The sequence below is a fragment of the Hirundo rustica genome, chromosome 1, assembly GCF_015227805.2.
Source record: "Hirundo rustica isolate bHirRus1 chromosome 1, bHirRus1.pri.v3, whole genome shotgun sequence".
In the NCBI taxonomy this organism is placed as follows: domain Eukaryota; kingdom Metazoa; phylum Chordata; class Aves; order Passeriformes; family Hirundinidae; genus Hirundo; species Hirundo rustica.
Window position 1 is genome coordinate 135,838,610 of NC_053450.1, and position 15,900 is coordinate 135,854,509.

Here is a 15,900-nt window from a genome sequence, read left to right on the forward strand (position 1 = left end):
ATACTTGACATTTAGAAAAATCGCTTCTAAATTTACACAGTGCAGAGCTCACAGTTTGAGATTACCCTCTAAGCACCCTGAAGTGCCAGGCGCATAAATAAATATCTTTGCAAATAGATTCTCATTTATTAGTTTTGCAAGAGTATTTTCGCTTCTTGGAGATGGGTGATTACTACAGGACAAAAGAAATACTTCTGGTTGAAAATTAATAGTAAGAAAATGCAGGAGAAAGGTTGATCAAAATGGTTAAATTGTCTCCCTGATGTTTTGATGTTTTCTAGCATTGTGATTTAAATTTCATAATAACAGTACTATATGCCTAAACTGTCCAGTTATGCTTTATGTCACAGCCAACTAAGCAGAGATTAAGCAGCGTGAGAAACAGCAGCAAGTGATAAACTGCCATTTTCAGGGACAGGAAATACTGTCTGTCTGCAGGTCATGCATGGTCTTCATCATACAGGACATAAATAAACTTCAGGATGTACTGTCTACTCCCATAACACTACTGGGAGATGACCAAGCACTACTGTCCCATTTCAAACAGGGAATAATATAGGACTAAGTGCTTTGCCATAGAGAAAGCCAGGGATTGCTGTCTACTCCCACGACATAAAAATGGAAAAGTTCCCTACAAAGCCATCCTTCCATTGGAACTGAAATGCCTCACCTCATTTCCAGGTATGTGGAAAGTGAGAAAAGATGGCCATGAATTGTTTGGCACCCCTTCTCACTATCGCCTGTGGATAGTGCCTGTGCTGCACAGGCTGGAGTACTGATGCAATTAATGGTGCTGTGAAAGGATACAACCAGTAAGCAAGGTGATATTTTCACTTTCTTTTGCTTCCAAAACCCTCAACCTCCTGCTCAAACTCTGCTGTCAGGGGTGGGGTGGGGGGGGCATAACAGCACAGTGATAGATGGGATAAAGGGCCTTCTTTCTGATTACAGAAGGCAGCCCAGATGGCTACCCTGGGACAGGCTGGATAGGCCAGGCTTTTCTTCAGTCCAGACAGAGCCAAACAGCCAAAACCACAAGCGACCAGGGATCCTTGGACATGTGAGCCCAGGGCCTTCAGCTCAGGGAGTGCCTGTGTTTTTGCATGAAGTCTGTGAGTCAGTAGCAGTGATAACCCAGATGATTCCAGACTTTTGTTTTTGTGTAGGTGTGCCAGAACATTGTTTTTTGGCCAAGTCATCACTTCAGTGAAGTAGTTTGACAATTTTTCTGACAAATAACAGATGAAGCCATGGGGAATTTATTGAGGAGGGGTGTGTGGGGGAGTGTCCCTCTTAGCACAAAATTACTGTTTTACTACGGCTTGCCTCTTCTCTGAGTGTGGGTATCCAGATTCAATGGATACACTGCCCAGTCAAGCTTCATGACATTCTCTTTGTAGCATTGTGTTACACTGAGAACTGGCTTCCAGGTTACTGTTGCTTACCTCCAGGAAACTCCCCACGGCTCCCAAAGTCCCTCAGACTCGCAGTTACTTTACGCCTTGCTAATGAATTTATCCAAGCGAAGCAGTGAAAATCCCTAAGTGAAAGCTGCTTGACTTGCACTGCTGGATTGACAAACTAAGTACAATCAGATTAAACCACCTTTAATGTGTCGTCTATTCGGGGCTGCACAGCAGTTCGAGCACACAACTCCAACAACTGATTTCAACAGTGAACATTTGATAAAGAGCTTCTACATTCTGATGAACTTTTTGTGAGTGTGAAAATTGTTTTAGAGGTCAAAGAAATTAAGTTCACTAGGTTTGTTATTCACAAAGGTTAATCTATACCTATTCTCTTTCAGCGAATCCTTACCAACCTGATCTCATTAAAAGCTGTCTCTAAGGGATGTTATATAGTCTGCTACTTAGCCACTATTTCCCTGCTCAGGAGGTGCAATGCCACAGGGTAATGGTCAGGCCTCAGTCAAGTCACTGCTGTGTATGAATAAGGAAGGTGCTTGCTCAGCCTGGGGTTGCACCTGCATTTCACTCACTCCCCAAGGGTGGCACACTGAACTATGGGCCAGCACACTGATGATGACGGCCAAGCTCTGTACTCCCTCCATAAACCAGGGAATCTGGGATTTGGACACCTAAAACAAGCCGGTTGTATTATACACCATTTCTCTCCATGACCATAAAGGGAATCCACAGTGGTGACTTTGAACTGTAGTGATGACACCTGCAGTCATTTCCATGGAAACCACCTTTGGTGTTAAAATGCTTCTACTTCAGTTCACTGGTAGACTGTACAGCATTGAACTCTTCAGCAGGCTCACATTCCCCTCTCTTTCTTTCCCCCTGGTCTGAGGTCGCTTTGCAGTGATCTTTCATCTCAGCTGATCTCTTTCTGTCTGACTTTCAAAATTAATATCCTCAGCTAATCATTCGGCTCCTGCAGAGCACATACAACACAATCAGTATAATTACTTCATGTCATACCTCAGTTGTCACTTTACTTTAATGGACTGCAAGTAAGATGAACTTGAAAAATGCTCTAAGTTAATGTTCTTAGAGTTTCTGTCTTAGACTGTTCTGAAAGATGTTAAATGTATTCAGAAAAAGAGATTTCATCCTAGAAATTATTATCTGTATTATCTGCAAAGCAAATAGAGCCATCAGAGTTCAGAGCTCTATGATTCAGGCACTGTTGAAAAAATATTCAAGGTAGGTAGGGAAAGTGCAGGACATGATGGGACTGATCTAGTAAATGTAGGTGTTCATGATGTAGGAATTTATAGATAGTCACTGATTATGAAGGAGTCTCCTGTACTTAAGGACCATAGAGCTTGGCATAAAAGTCTCCCTACCTTGAACTGGACACTGTGGGTGGTGAGATGAGTCTTGAGCTATTTCCTCCTGTCACCTCACTCAGCTTTACAGCAAGGTGAGGTGCCCATCTGCCTCTCACTCTCACCCACTCAGTGCTTCAACAGGTTTGGCTTTTTAAAACAGTTATACCAGCATCTGATGGAAAACTGTGAATTCAACGTCAGACTACTGAATCTTCCATTTTAGGTCACTCCCTCTGCCAGTTAATAATCACACCCCCTCATCTTCCTTCATAACCTTTCTCCATGATGTATCACACACAAGCATATCCAGACTATCTTAAACCTTTTCTCTTACTCTTCTACACCAATGCCCCAGAAAACATCATTGTCTTTTTTTTTTTTTTTTTAAATCCAGCCTTGAAACCTTTACTGAGAGTTTAAAAACTCTTTTTAATTTTTTTTTTTTTTTTTTTTTTTTTAAGAGAACTGACTAATTTAAAATCCAGCTAGAGAAGAGTCCTTTTGCTTCTCTTTTATGTCATAATCCAACTTCAGGACATTTATTGAGGCAGCATGCCATCACTCACCTCAACTCCCTCCTGTCCTACAGGTGACTCAGACCCATCATTTCTACTTTCCTGGCAGGAACCCGAGGGTGGGGGTTGGTCACAGCCCCAAGGGAGGAGCCGTGGCCCTGCTCTGTTAGAGGGCACACACACTGGGAGGCTGCAGCCCACTCCTGGTGTCTGCTTTGGCTCACAAAAGGTTCTGCACAATGCATATTGCTCAAGAGAAAATATCAGTACTAAAGGGGCACTTCAAACTGACCTCTAGTCAGTGATTTCACTTTTTTAAAACTCAACACATAATAAAAGAGCAATTTTTGTCCTTACAAAGATTAAAAGCTAAACAAAAAGAACCAATGTCCCTGCAGGGCTGGATTTACACAAGCAGCACTGTGCTTAAAATTCAATCAGAATATTTTTGCCTTAACAGTCTCTCAAATTACCTAATAAAAGCGATTTCAAATATGAAAGTTATTCCATTTTCTAATGCTTATATAATTTTCCCAGCACATCCAGCATTTCTTCCTCCGATGACAGCAGCAGTATGTGAGCTCCTGGACTAATTCAGCTTTGCTTCCCTGTGCTGTAGAAAGCAGAGAGCAGCTTAAATTCAGTCCTCATTGGGGTCTCTTTATTTTTTCACTTACATGATAAAAGATCTGCAGTACTATACTTAAGAACTAATGCTTTCATGATGGTATCTCCATTAATCAAATGGCTCTATCTATCAGTCTGCAGTGGCTATGAGATCTTAACATTCCTATTCAGTATTAATTTGCTCTGGTGTAGAGTGAGGCTGACACAGACACTTGATACAGGATGGAAGAGGCATGCTAAAACTTAGCCACGTATCTCAAAACTCAGGCTCATTTACTTAACAGAACATGGGCATACTGTGATCCTTGAGAAGGAGGCAATCTCTCCTCACTTTTTAAAATGCTGATGACTTCCTCAGCCCATTTGTGTATTTTTCCAGCTGCTGGCTAGGCTGTGACTATGATTCCAGATTCCCTAGCTCATTGCCATGGCTTTTATCTTGTGGACTTTGGCCATTCTCTTCTTCTGGACTAAGCCAGTGCCCTCATGTTTTAAAATCTTAACATGACGCTTTTTGCCTAACAGAGGCAAGAGGAAAACCTAACCTGGTCTTGGACCATATAATTGCTCCTGGGAACATTCCTTCCAAAGCCCTTCCAACAGCAGTGACCAGGTGTTTCTCACAGCAGGAGTGTCACCCTGATGGTTGGTAGGTGTTGTGCCCCTCGGAGCATGGTTTGAGCTCGGTGCGATCCAGAGGTACGATAACTACGTGACAGGCACAACCTCAGCACGCAACCGCTTCCCTCGCACTATCCTCTTGCCCAGCTGACTTTTCCCAGATTGCTCCCCTTCTAAACAGGGAATAACAGCAAGGCAATGAATTGTCTAGGGCTGCACTCAGTTATTCTGTACTTGGACCAAGCAGTCCTAATCACCTGGCAGTGCTGCTCTTTCAACATGTAGCTGTTCATAAATATTTGAGATGGCTAAGCTCAATCTAAGACACTTCCCTCAGCAGAAATCACACTTCTGATTTAGAACCTCTCTGATTATGGGGTCACATTTGCATCTGCATCACTCATATATGCCATTCCAGCTGCCAGCACAGCAAACAAAAGAAACCTTTTGGTTCTCATCATCAGCGAAAGACTCATGTACTATGGGAAGGAGGCAGGCCACAAAGATCCAGATCTTAATCTTCAGGCAGGGCCACTTGATGGTCCATGAGGCCAAACAGAAGCTTTCAGTTCTAAGCCTCTGTTCTGTCTGCAATAAAATTTGGCAATTGCAGTTCAGTCCCTAGAGGGCCCTAAAGGATAACAGTCCTCCTCACAAAACAGCTGCACGTACATATTTGACCTGATTTAACCAGGCAGTCAGCTTCTATTTGGAGAAGTCACGGTAAGTGGCACAGAAGTTCTACAACCGCCTTCTGCACAAAAGTAAAAAGTAAATGCTTTGAGGGATTCTTTCTCTGAACTTGATCTGTTTGAAATTGATTCACTACAAGCATCTTTGTATGTGACCAAACCCTGTATTAAGAAAAAATCCTAACAGAAGTGACTAAAATATGCAAAGTAATCTATCAGATACTCATCTACCAGACATTTACGCATGGTCAGTATTTTGTTTAAAAAATGTTTGCATCAGTTGTTTAAACATTTTCCATTAATCATTGCTTTTGAAGTGTTTAGTTATAATTAGAGATAGTTTTCAAATTTAAGAGCTATTTTCAGAGGAAGATGGTAATGATTGTGTTTTCTTGTTTGGTTCCTTTCCGTGCTTGATGTTTCTTCAAGAAATAATTTTTGAAAGTATTTCAAGTCATTAGAAATATCAAAAGATGATTAATTGTGTTGCCATTCAAGAACAGAAAAGACTGAAATCACTTGAAGGTACAATTTAAGCAACAGATATTTACACACGCACCAGTGCCCCAATCCCCTATGCTTGCTTTTAAGCACAGCTTGCTTTTTCCCTTGCACAATTTTAAGGAGCTGTTCACATTTCTACTGTCAGTTGCTGATACTGTTCCAGAGGATTCAGACTAATGCATTTTCTATGCTGCTGCCTCAGGAGATGTATTTTTGGTTGTTTAGTCTCAGGAATTCACAAAAAAAAAAAAAAAAAAAAAAAAAAAAAAAAAAAAAAAAATCCCACCACAATTATGTCTAATAAGTCTTTATTTCCAAACATAAATTGCAAAAATATTCTATTACAGAACAGGTAACAAGTACAGAATTCTAAGTATGCCTTATAACAGTGAAACCATTGCCTCCTTGACAAAAAAATCATCAGGCACTTAAAACATGAAAACGAAGTACAAATTAAACCAGCTGTAACAGATGACTCAACAATACAACTTCATTTTGTTTTTCTGTAATAAAAGCACACACACAGCTGAGGGGCTCCTGCCTCCTCCTAAACCCTGCGCAGAGACATTTCTATATTATGCTGCACACATTCTACTCAGACAATATCAAGTTTCACATCTGAAAACATAAGTAAGTTCAGCACTGAGAGAATTTGAGGAACCTTTTCGGAACAGCAGTAGCAGAGCCTACACTAGCAGCTTGAGAGAGCTTGGTGCATGTGGAGGAGCACAATTTTACCAGCTCCACAGGGGAATAAGCTCTGCTTTGCCAATTGCACTGGAAAGAATGCAGCTGAAATGAATGCAAACAATACACATTTTAAGAGACAATGAAACCTCTGGGCAAAAGCTATCAGGATAACTTTATGAAATTACATTTTGACTCATGGTCCAGTCTCTGAAAAGTCACACATTTGCCATTCCTGAGGAGCAGCCCTGTGTAGGACCTCTCCATTCACCTGTTTAGTCCCTTGCAGATCTTGAACTAAACCAGAAGTTGCCTCTTAAGCCTATCTTAGAAAGATAAATCTAAGATACAAATGTCCAAATGACTAACAAAAATACTCCTCCAGAAATCAGTCAAATACCCTTAAAATTATTTTCGCTTGGATGACTGGTTTTTTAGGTGACATTATGTAACTTCCCACACACTTTACTCTGATGGCTTTAAAAAAGAAGAATATTTAAAATAATTTTAATTAGGTACTCAAAAGAATATGAAGAACACTAACATAAAGAATAAATATGAAGCCATTATATAAATAGTACATATAAAAATGCAGAAATGTCAACTGTTATACTTCAATGTCACAAATTCAATAATGGGTTTGTATTGTAAATACTGACAATAAATACACCAAGGAGGAAGTGTTTTTAGGGAAACATTTCAGCCAAGCCAAGAGTTGAGAAGCCTAGCATGGTGTTGGCCTACAGACTTGCTGTGAAGAATCTTCTCTTGTCAGGACTAAAGTGAGGAATTTAAACCCAGCAATATTGACAATAGGCTACCCTGTCACAACCATTTGCATGATTCATTCTGATGGGCTCTTGCCTTGAAACTGTGATGGGATCATTAAATATTTCCATCACCCGTTTTGAGGGTTTTTTCCTCACTCACCGGAGAAAAGAGGGATGAAACAGACAAGACAAGAAGTACCAGGTGCAGCAACAAACACTGATGTATTGCTGAAGGTACATCAAGATTTAAAAAAAGACAGACTTAAATGTTCTTTTGATGTCAACATGAGGATGCCACTCCCTGTATTTCACAGCCAGACTGTGTTCATCCTTAAACCGGTGTCTGCCAACACCTGCCACCCAAGGGCAGTTATCGCTCATGCTCAGAGTGAGGTGAGCTCAGTCACCACACATCACAGTACTGCACCGACTCCTTGGTCGATGGCAAACTCAAGCTGATGTAGTTCCATCATGTTAAGCTCCTGCTGCACTGCTGGAATCTGCTTGACACCGAGAGCACACTGACAGGCTGCTACCCCTGTAGCTGTAACCCAGTAACCCCGGGTCACTCCCCTGGTGAGCTGCGTTCCCAGAATAGGAAAGTCCTCTGAAATGCGCCCTTATGAAAGGAGATCACAAAATAACAGCAATAGTCCCTTTGTTTAGTGGCATGCTGCAGAGCGTTTCTGCTCTACTTGATCATAATGATAATTTCGAGCCAATTAAATACTTTATGAAAATCTGGAACAAAGGTTAATAAATATAAATCTGCCCACTTGTTGTATGCTGTGGGTGAAAAGCCTTAAGGATTTCCCCAGACTACCCTGAGAGATTAGCAGCATCTGAAATTTTTCTGTCCAGAAACTGAAAGAAGGATGATCCTGCCTAGAATGACAATTCAAAATAAAGACAGTCAGGCCTTCTAAAGTAACTACATGGCCCTTTGTCACTGTTGTTGGCTAGGAGACCTAAAGATTAAAGAGATCTGCTCCTGAAGTACCACAAGATGAAGGATTACCTGGCTTTGAATATTTTATACTAAGATATGTTTAACTAAAATGCTCATGTGCTGCTTCAAAGCACGCAGCAAGTGGCTATCCGCTGTTTGAGATAGAGCTGTTACAGAATAAAGCACTCCACAGAATATTCCTTGGGTTTGATCTCACAGACTCCTGTATATATGTGTATGTGTACTTTGTGGACCTGAGTGTCCCTGGAAGAGCTACTGCACAGATATTCAGGACCTCCCTCCACAAATTTGTCACAGAAGAGCAAGTGACAGAACCAAAAAAGAAAAAAAAATCTCTAGGTGAAATGGATCTAAACCTAGATTGCTGCCTTAGCCTGCAGCTCCACCATGAAGTCTGTGCAGGCTCAAGGCGTACATGATCAATTAACCCAGATGAATTAACTGATCCAGATATTTGCACTGAATAAAATCAACTAATACCTAAGAACAGAAATATTTTGCTAGCAATTTAGAGAGCCACAGAAGGTCAGAAGTTACCTAGATAATTTAGTTTCTTTTTTTGAGTCACTCAAGACAGAGATTTTCATCTTTCGTCAAGTATGGTGGTATGTCAGTCATCTTATTACTGGACAAAGGAAAGAGAGTCAAAGTGGGAGTAACTGGTCTCAACCCTCTCAGGCCTTGTTCACCTCTGCTCTTTACAGATGCTGTTTTAAATGCTGGGATTAGAAGGACTGAAAGCAAAGGCAGGCTGAATAACAAGCAAGTTTATGCAAGTTTACCATCAGTGAACTGAGAATTTTTTCTGCTTATCATTTCTGAATCTGCTGGGGTCACCAGCTTGTTAAAATGACTGTAATGGGAAAGAGAGAAGGGTGAACAATAATCAGCAGTGTAGGCACCTAGAGTCCTTAGTGTAGATCCCTTAAGCACCTTCTGGCACCACAGGGAGAGATGGGCTCTGGCCCACAGAACAGCTGCTGTGCTGCCAATCACCCTTTCAGGGGTCCATCTCTCCCTTCTGACCAAGCAGACCCTCAGAGATGTTACCTTCTAACTTGGTCAAGCTTTCAGGGCACCACTGGGGCTGTCCAGCAGCTGTCAGGTAAAAAAAGGCACCTGCTGTGTCCCTACAGTCCCACCTGCATGGTCTTACCTCCTCCTTTGCTTTGACTGGGAAATTCCCCTGTCTCTTGGCATGAACCAATTTTCTCATTCTGTTGCCATGGCAGGGTTTCCCATCTCAGCGTGCCAAAACAGCTCCGTGTGAGCCAGGCCAAGGCGAGACACGGCATGAAGGGAGGGGTGCAGCACAAGAATGGGGACCAGGCCTTGCAGCCATGCCACTTAAGTCACCATGGAGCTACAGACCAGCCTTAGCACCTCCAGTGAGGCAACGTGAATATCACACCAAGCTGCTTTCCTTGAGGTGCAAACCCAGTCATTTACAGCACGTTTTACTAAGCTGCAAGCATAGCAGTGTTTGATTCACAGTCACACAAACTCCCTAACAGACACTAAGCAGGGCTGTATAGCACTCCACAGGGTAACCAGCTCAAAGCAGCACTGGATCCTGAAGGAGGATACCACATTAGAGATTCAGAGGAGAAAAAGGAATAAAAGTAGCCAGACAGGTTTTAATCTAATGATGTTGTCATGCAAGGACGCTGTCAGCTTCTGCAAAGGTACAGTGGAAATATTAGCACACTGTCAGTGCTTCTATCTTTAGAAAACTATTTGATCTCAATACTCACTCCACAGCATGTGACAGCACTGAAGGCCCACAAACCCTAAAAATGAATATTCCTGATGTGAAATAGAGGGAATTGAAAGGTCCTTATTAGCCTTTGGTCAAGAATCCTTAATCCAAACTGGCTCAGTCTTGCAAAAGTGTTGTAAACATTCCCAGCCAGGTACAAAATCCATTTATTATTATTAACCTGGCACAGGTGTAAAATAAATTAGAAATAATGTATTCAGTTACCCAAGAAAACATTTCCCACAGCAAGTGTACTTCAGCAAGTCTTGATCAATCTGCTGGTACCCTGTGATGCAGAAATGCCACTACTAACTTGCCCGAGCCACACCCGAATTAACACGACCCAGCCACCCAGCACACAGCACCAGTAGCTATAATAGAGCTGAGTACAATGTCTGCCCTCCTGTAAAGTGAGTGGATGCAACTCATGTCTTATACTAACTTCATGTCTGGAGCAAGGCCTGAGGATCTTAAGCTAAACTTTAATAGAGTACATTTTTAATCTATGGAGAGTCAAGAGCATTTGTAGGAAAGGGCAGAAAAGATCAACAATTCCTTCAAGAATTTCTTATCAGCCCTGTGTTCCATGTAAATCACTGAGAGCCTTGAGAGCATGGAAGATCAGGTCTTCAAGTCACTGGCAAGTTTAAACTTCGTGGAAACAGTGCTAAAAAGTCAGTGGCTGTCCATACTACAGAAATTTCCATTTACTCTCAATCATGAGTGCTATATCACATTCCTTCAGTTAAGACCTCTTTTTGTCAAAGAACCCAGAACAGATTTCCTCTTTTTGATTAAATCTCTCTTAAAACGTATTCTGATGATCTTACCAGTTACTAATACAAGTGTGTTTCAAATAATGTAGCTGCACAGAAATAGATCTGACACACAGTAACTTCAGCTCTTTGTGGTGTGTCATGGTACACTGTTTACACTTATTCACTGAGAGAGTGCAACATGGCACTAACAAACACTTTTGAAAAAAGCTGCTTCCTGGCTGCAAATAAATTTCATTTTCTCCTCTCCCCACCTTCTACTTCACACAACCATGTTTTGCCCCTTTACTCACACTGAGTAGTTCACTGAATGAAGTCGGAGCAATGAATGATCTTGCACGATCTCTATATGCACATAGAGCACGTGCAATTGTTCTGGATACAATGTAAGAACCTGTAAAAGATGTATGAATTTTCCCCAAGACAAACCATGTAGGTGCCACACAGCCAAGACCACCTCACTGCTCAACACTAGACTGGAATAAGTTGTAGTCCTTCCATGAAGACAGGTGTGCCTTTGTCTTTCTGGATGAAATACAGCAAGATTCTCCTCAACCTAAGCTGTTTGCACCACCCAAAGGAAAACTACATCACTTTGCCCAGCTTTTATTAAAAACACTCCATGTGAGTGATTCATAGCAGAGGAGATGCTCTTTTGGGCGCAAATTTGTCTTTGATCTATAACTAGGATGTTGCAGTAGGCAATCATCCACAACACTAGTAACATGGGTGCAGGTTCTTGCAGCAGCCAGCTCTATGCACATGAGCAGCAGATGCCTGTGGCCAGAAAATGGCAAAAATCTCACCGCTGAGGAAGTAAAAATGTGGTTTGTGGTGCTGGAACTGGAACAGATCAGAGTAAATCAAACCCCTGTGCTCCCCTCTTCCACTTACCAGCTGGTAAATCAGATGGACTCATCAGCTCAATTCTGTCTTTGTTTCTGTTAAAGGCTCTACTGACACTCAGAGATCCACACGTGTGTTAGTCGCATCAGTTATTTCCCCAAAGCAATATTTTTTAAAACCCCTTATTTTCAAAAATTGACTTTACTGCTGATATTTGCAGTCAGAATTTATGGACACTTCTGCTTGAGTAGGAGTAATATTGGATTCTTATAGCATTATCCTGGAAATGGATCCAGATGCTGAATGTGTCTCAATCAACAGACCTCTAACCATAATGATTGATTTTAATACTTCCAGGAGTGTTTATGTGATTATAAAACTGCTGCAAGGTAAGCTTTCAAATACTACAGCACAGTAATGCTCTTATGAAGTATATATTTAAAAGGCTTTTCTGAACCTTATTTCATAAGGTCCAATTCATTTATGTGGGATTTTTTTTTTGCAGATATAATCCTCGAAGAGGGAAATACTGAATGCTCTTTAAATCACTTGGTTTGGGATTTAATGCTGCAGTAGCGAAAGGAATTTTAGTAAACAAAAATACCTGAGAGTATCTGACTGTAAAAGAAGGACACTGTCTTTGAACTGACCATTCAAAGGACTCTGAAAAGAGTCAGTGAAACTCTTAACAGTATCTGGTTATTAAAAATTTTAAATTTTGTCTGCTTAGTTGTGGGTTTGGTTTTTTTTTTTTCTTTTTGTTTTTTGTTTTTTTTTGCTTTTTTCTGCAATAGAACATATAAGCATATAAGCAGTAAAAGCTAGGGTACAACTGCTTGTCAAAGCTCCTGTAAATATTAAAGTGATTCTTTCCACTGGACTGATATTTCATTTTCTCTTGCTGCAGGATGTTGCTCCACATGTATTCTTGGAATTCTTCTATATGGAAACTTTAAAGGACTACACAGGTTATAAATTAGGAGAATGTAGTCAGTTTTCTCATACATCCTGGTGTAGAAGAGCTTGGAGCTGATGGTAAGAGGAACATTCTTCTAACAATGCTTAGTGCAGTTTCATTATCTGTAGTCACATATGAATGCAAGCTATACTACATGAAAAGAAATTGAATTACAGGCTTGGTACCCATCATCTTTCTCATGGAAATTCCATCTCATGTATCAGCCAAGACACAGAACTGGAACAGCAAGGATGTGTGCCAAGCCATGCCCTACCAGAACTCTGGGGATTTTAGTATGGAACCAGGTTCATAGTCCCCAGGATCTGAACTGAACCTTAGACAGGGACACAAGCAAGTCGAGTGGTTTATAAATAACTATAAAGCTCTGGTCCTTCATACACCTGTTCTCAGAATTAACATCACTCATATGAGTGATCCTATCAAATCCACAGCATCATCTATTGCTCACAAAATGAAGGCCCATTAAATCCACAGCACTACTTACTGCCCACAAAATGAAAGCCCATAAACCACCTAACTACCTCTGACCTCAGGGATTCTCTCATCTGTGCATCCTGGGACAAACTAAGAATTACATGGCTCTGAATTTATCACTCTTCTGTAGCTCTTCTCATCACTTCTCTCATATCAACAAATGCCAGTATTTACAGGATGAAGTTCTTAACTAAAAATGTTCACTGCCAACTCATGCAGCCACCATACAAAGACTATTGCCTATACCATGTGATATCAACAAAGCCAGAGATCTTATGTCAAAATATTTTAATGATCCTCTAAGAAGCAAAACATGACAAATGTCACATATTGCCACCATCCTGAGATTGTGCTTTGCTACCATTAAACCAGGAGTAAGGAGTTTCAGGATTTTCCAAATAATTGTTACTTAGTATTTTAAAAAATGGTCACTCAAAATTTGTAAATGTAGCAGTCACTGTGTGAAAAAGTCACTCCCTTTTCTACCCAAGTGTAAAATATTTCTCTATTGTAATGATGCAGTTTAATGCTCACAAAATCACATCAGATCAAATCCAACATCGAACTGCTGAGATACACATAAATGGTCTCCTTAGGATCATCACCCTGAAATTAAAACAATAAAATACGTTATTGATATTTCTTGTACAGTAGAAAAAATGCTTTTTATACTTGAAATAAGCCAACAGTTTAGTCTTCTGTGTATGTATTGCACCTTCTGCATCAATTTTTCATCTGTATTTCAGGCTGTGAGTCTGTGAGATCTATTACACAGAATCACAGGCTCTCAGAAATCTCCTGGCTAGGCTGGAATCCTCGTGCCCGGTCTAACTCGAGCATCTGCTCTTTCTAAAGGGCGACCTTTCATTCGAATACCCCCAGAAACACTCACACTTACCCTACCTGCTCCACACTCCTCAGGCTTCCTAAGCTAACCAAGGCTAGGTCTAGCCAGTATCTTCATGGGGACACATCCATTGCTAATTTGAATATGGATTATGTTCTACATTATATTATCTTAATCATATTTTGGAATCACCAGAGATTGCAATTATTCTGTTTCTTCAACAGGACAGCTCTGCTGCGGAAAACCAAAACAAAACCCTTCTAGACATGTAAATACTTCTTCATTTGAATTGAAATCTAACATATATTCTAATATTATTTAATTTATACTTTTCTATTCTGGTAGGTTTTAACCAAATCAGAAACCAAATGTGTTTCACTGACATTATTCTTAACATGTAAATTTAATTCACTGAATGCATGAGCAAAGTGTGTGCTTAAAAGCTGTACTGCAGGGGTTCTAAGGCAGAAAACCCTTCTTTCAATATCTAATAATTTCACATTGGATAATATTTGCTCAAGTCAAGAATAGTCTGCAATTTGGCTGCCTGACAGGAACCCAAAAGTGTCCTTATTTAAATGTGGTATAATTTTGCTCAAGGTAATTAAAAGTGACCTGTGGGTTAGTTCTTATTTCTCTAGCTACACTGGGACACCACAAGCATAAAAGAATTTCAACAGAATTCAAGCTCATGTTAGCATTCTATAGTTATAAATAAATAGGTTATGTGTAACACTATTTATCGCTTACTTGGATTACACTAAATTTCAGGATTAAAAAAATATCACATGCTGACAGAGTTCGGAAAAAAAAATATTCCTTTTGATGTTAGTTCCTGAGAAAGTAAGCAGGCATCACCCTGCTTTACAGGATGCTGCTCTGGCAGCTCCACCTTGAGTGGAAGGAGTGACTGCTGCTCTCTGTCAGAAACAGATCACATTTAATCGTTTGGTTGGAGTTAAAAATCTCATACCTACTTTCTATTTTCCAGGTAAGATATGCAGTGGAGAGAACCACAGTTCTTACTGCCTAACCACCAGCACAACTCTGCTCAAGCCCTCCTCCCTGAATCCTTCTGCTCAGACAATTGAGTACCATTTTCTTCCCCAGGCTCAGAGTCTCAGTTTCATTCTTCCTTTCTGTGGTGTTTTTTTTTTTTGTGTGTGTTGACTGATTCCTCTGAGGAGATGCTTAATGTTACTGTTTTCTATGTCAAAGCACACATGCTCATCTGCCCTGCTGTCTTTTCCTAGCAAACACAAAACCTGATGGATTCTCAGTCAGACAAAATTTGCATTTTAACCAGGCTTCTGGGCAATCAAATTTATGCCAGTCTGATTAATTTATCATCTGACAATTTTTCTAATCAGATTTTTTTTCTATTTTTAAATATGAATCAGGTCATTTCACTTCCTGCGTTTACTTGAAGCTAATGATATGCCCTTCAGGCTTATCAGGTTAAACCAATGAACAAATAAGACTTCCTTCAGCTGCAAGGCCATAGCAAAACTGATTTGGTAATCTAATAAAATAATAAAGATCATTAATTATATTTCAAGATTTTGCTATTGCTGCATTTTCTGTTTGACCCTCTGTGATAGGTGAGCACCAACTTTAGTGATGACCTGTACATGTCTGTTGAACGTAATCATAAAGGTACAGGAGAAAATATTAAGGCAGAATTTCCCACCTTGTGGGACTCTACAGGGCTCTCACATCTGACAATTCTCTTTATCCAGTAAGAAAAATTCACCTTTCCAATGCCAAGGATGGTGTTTAGGAGCAATATTGCCTAAAATGGTTAATGGGGATACAATTATACTCTCCCTATAGGTGCTCCCAGCAGAGAAGCTTCCTTCACTTCTGTGTCAGTTTAGCAACCAAATGAAACTGCTACAACTTCTCATTTACAGCAGCAAATTTTGTGTCCCAGTAATGTGTGGGAGGTTCTGCCTGAGCCTTCTGTGGGCACACACTGGTGTAAGGAACCTCCAGCTACCCACTAAAAGGGAAGAGTGCAGAGAATGGAGAAG

General features: G+C 40.5%; 1 protein-coding gene across 3 annotated transcripts in view; it reads right to left on the reverse strand.

Moving 5' to 3' along the window:
* Positions 1 to 6,050: 6,050 nt before the first annotated feature.
* ST8SIA6 (ST8 alpha-N-acetyl-neuraminide alpha-2,8-sialyltransferase 6) overlaps positions 6,051 to 15,900 on the reverse strand; it is a 45,557-nt gene continuing 35,707 nt past the window's right edge. For all 3 annotated transcript variants that reach the window (XM_040061660.2, XM_040061669.1, XM_040061679.1), the window contains one exon: positions 6,051 to 13,626. The gene's annotated coding sequence lies outside the window, so the exon portion shown is untranslated. The remainder of the gene's footprint in view (positions 13,627 to 15,900) is intronic.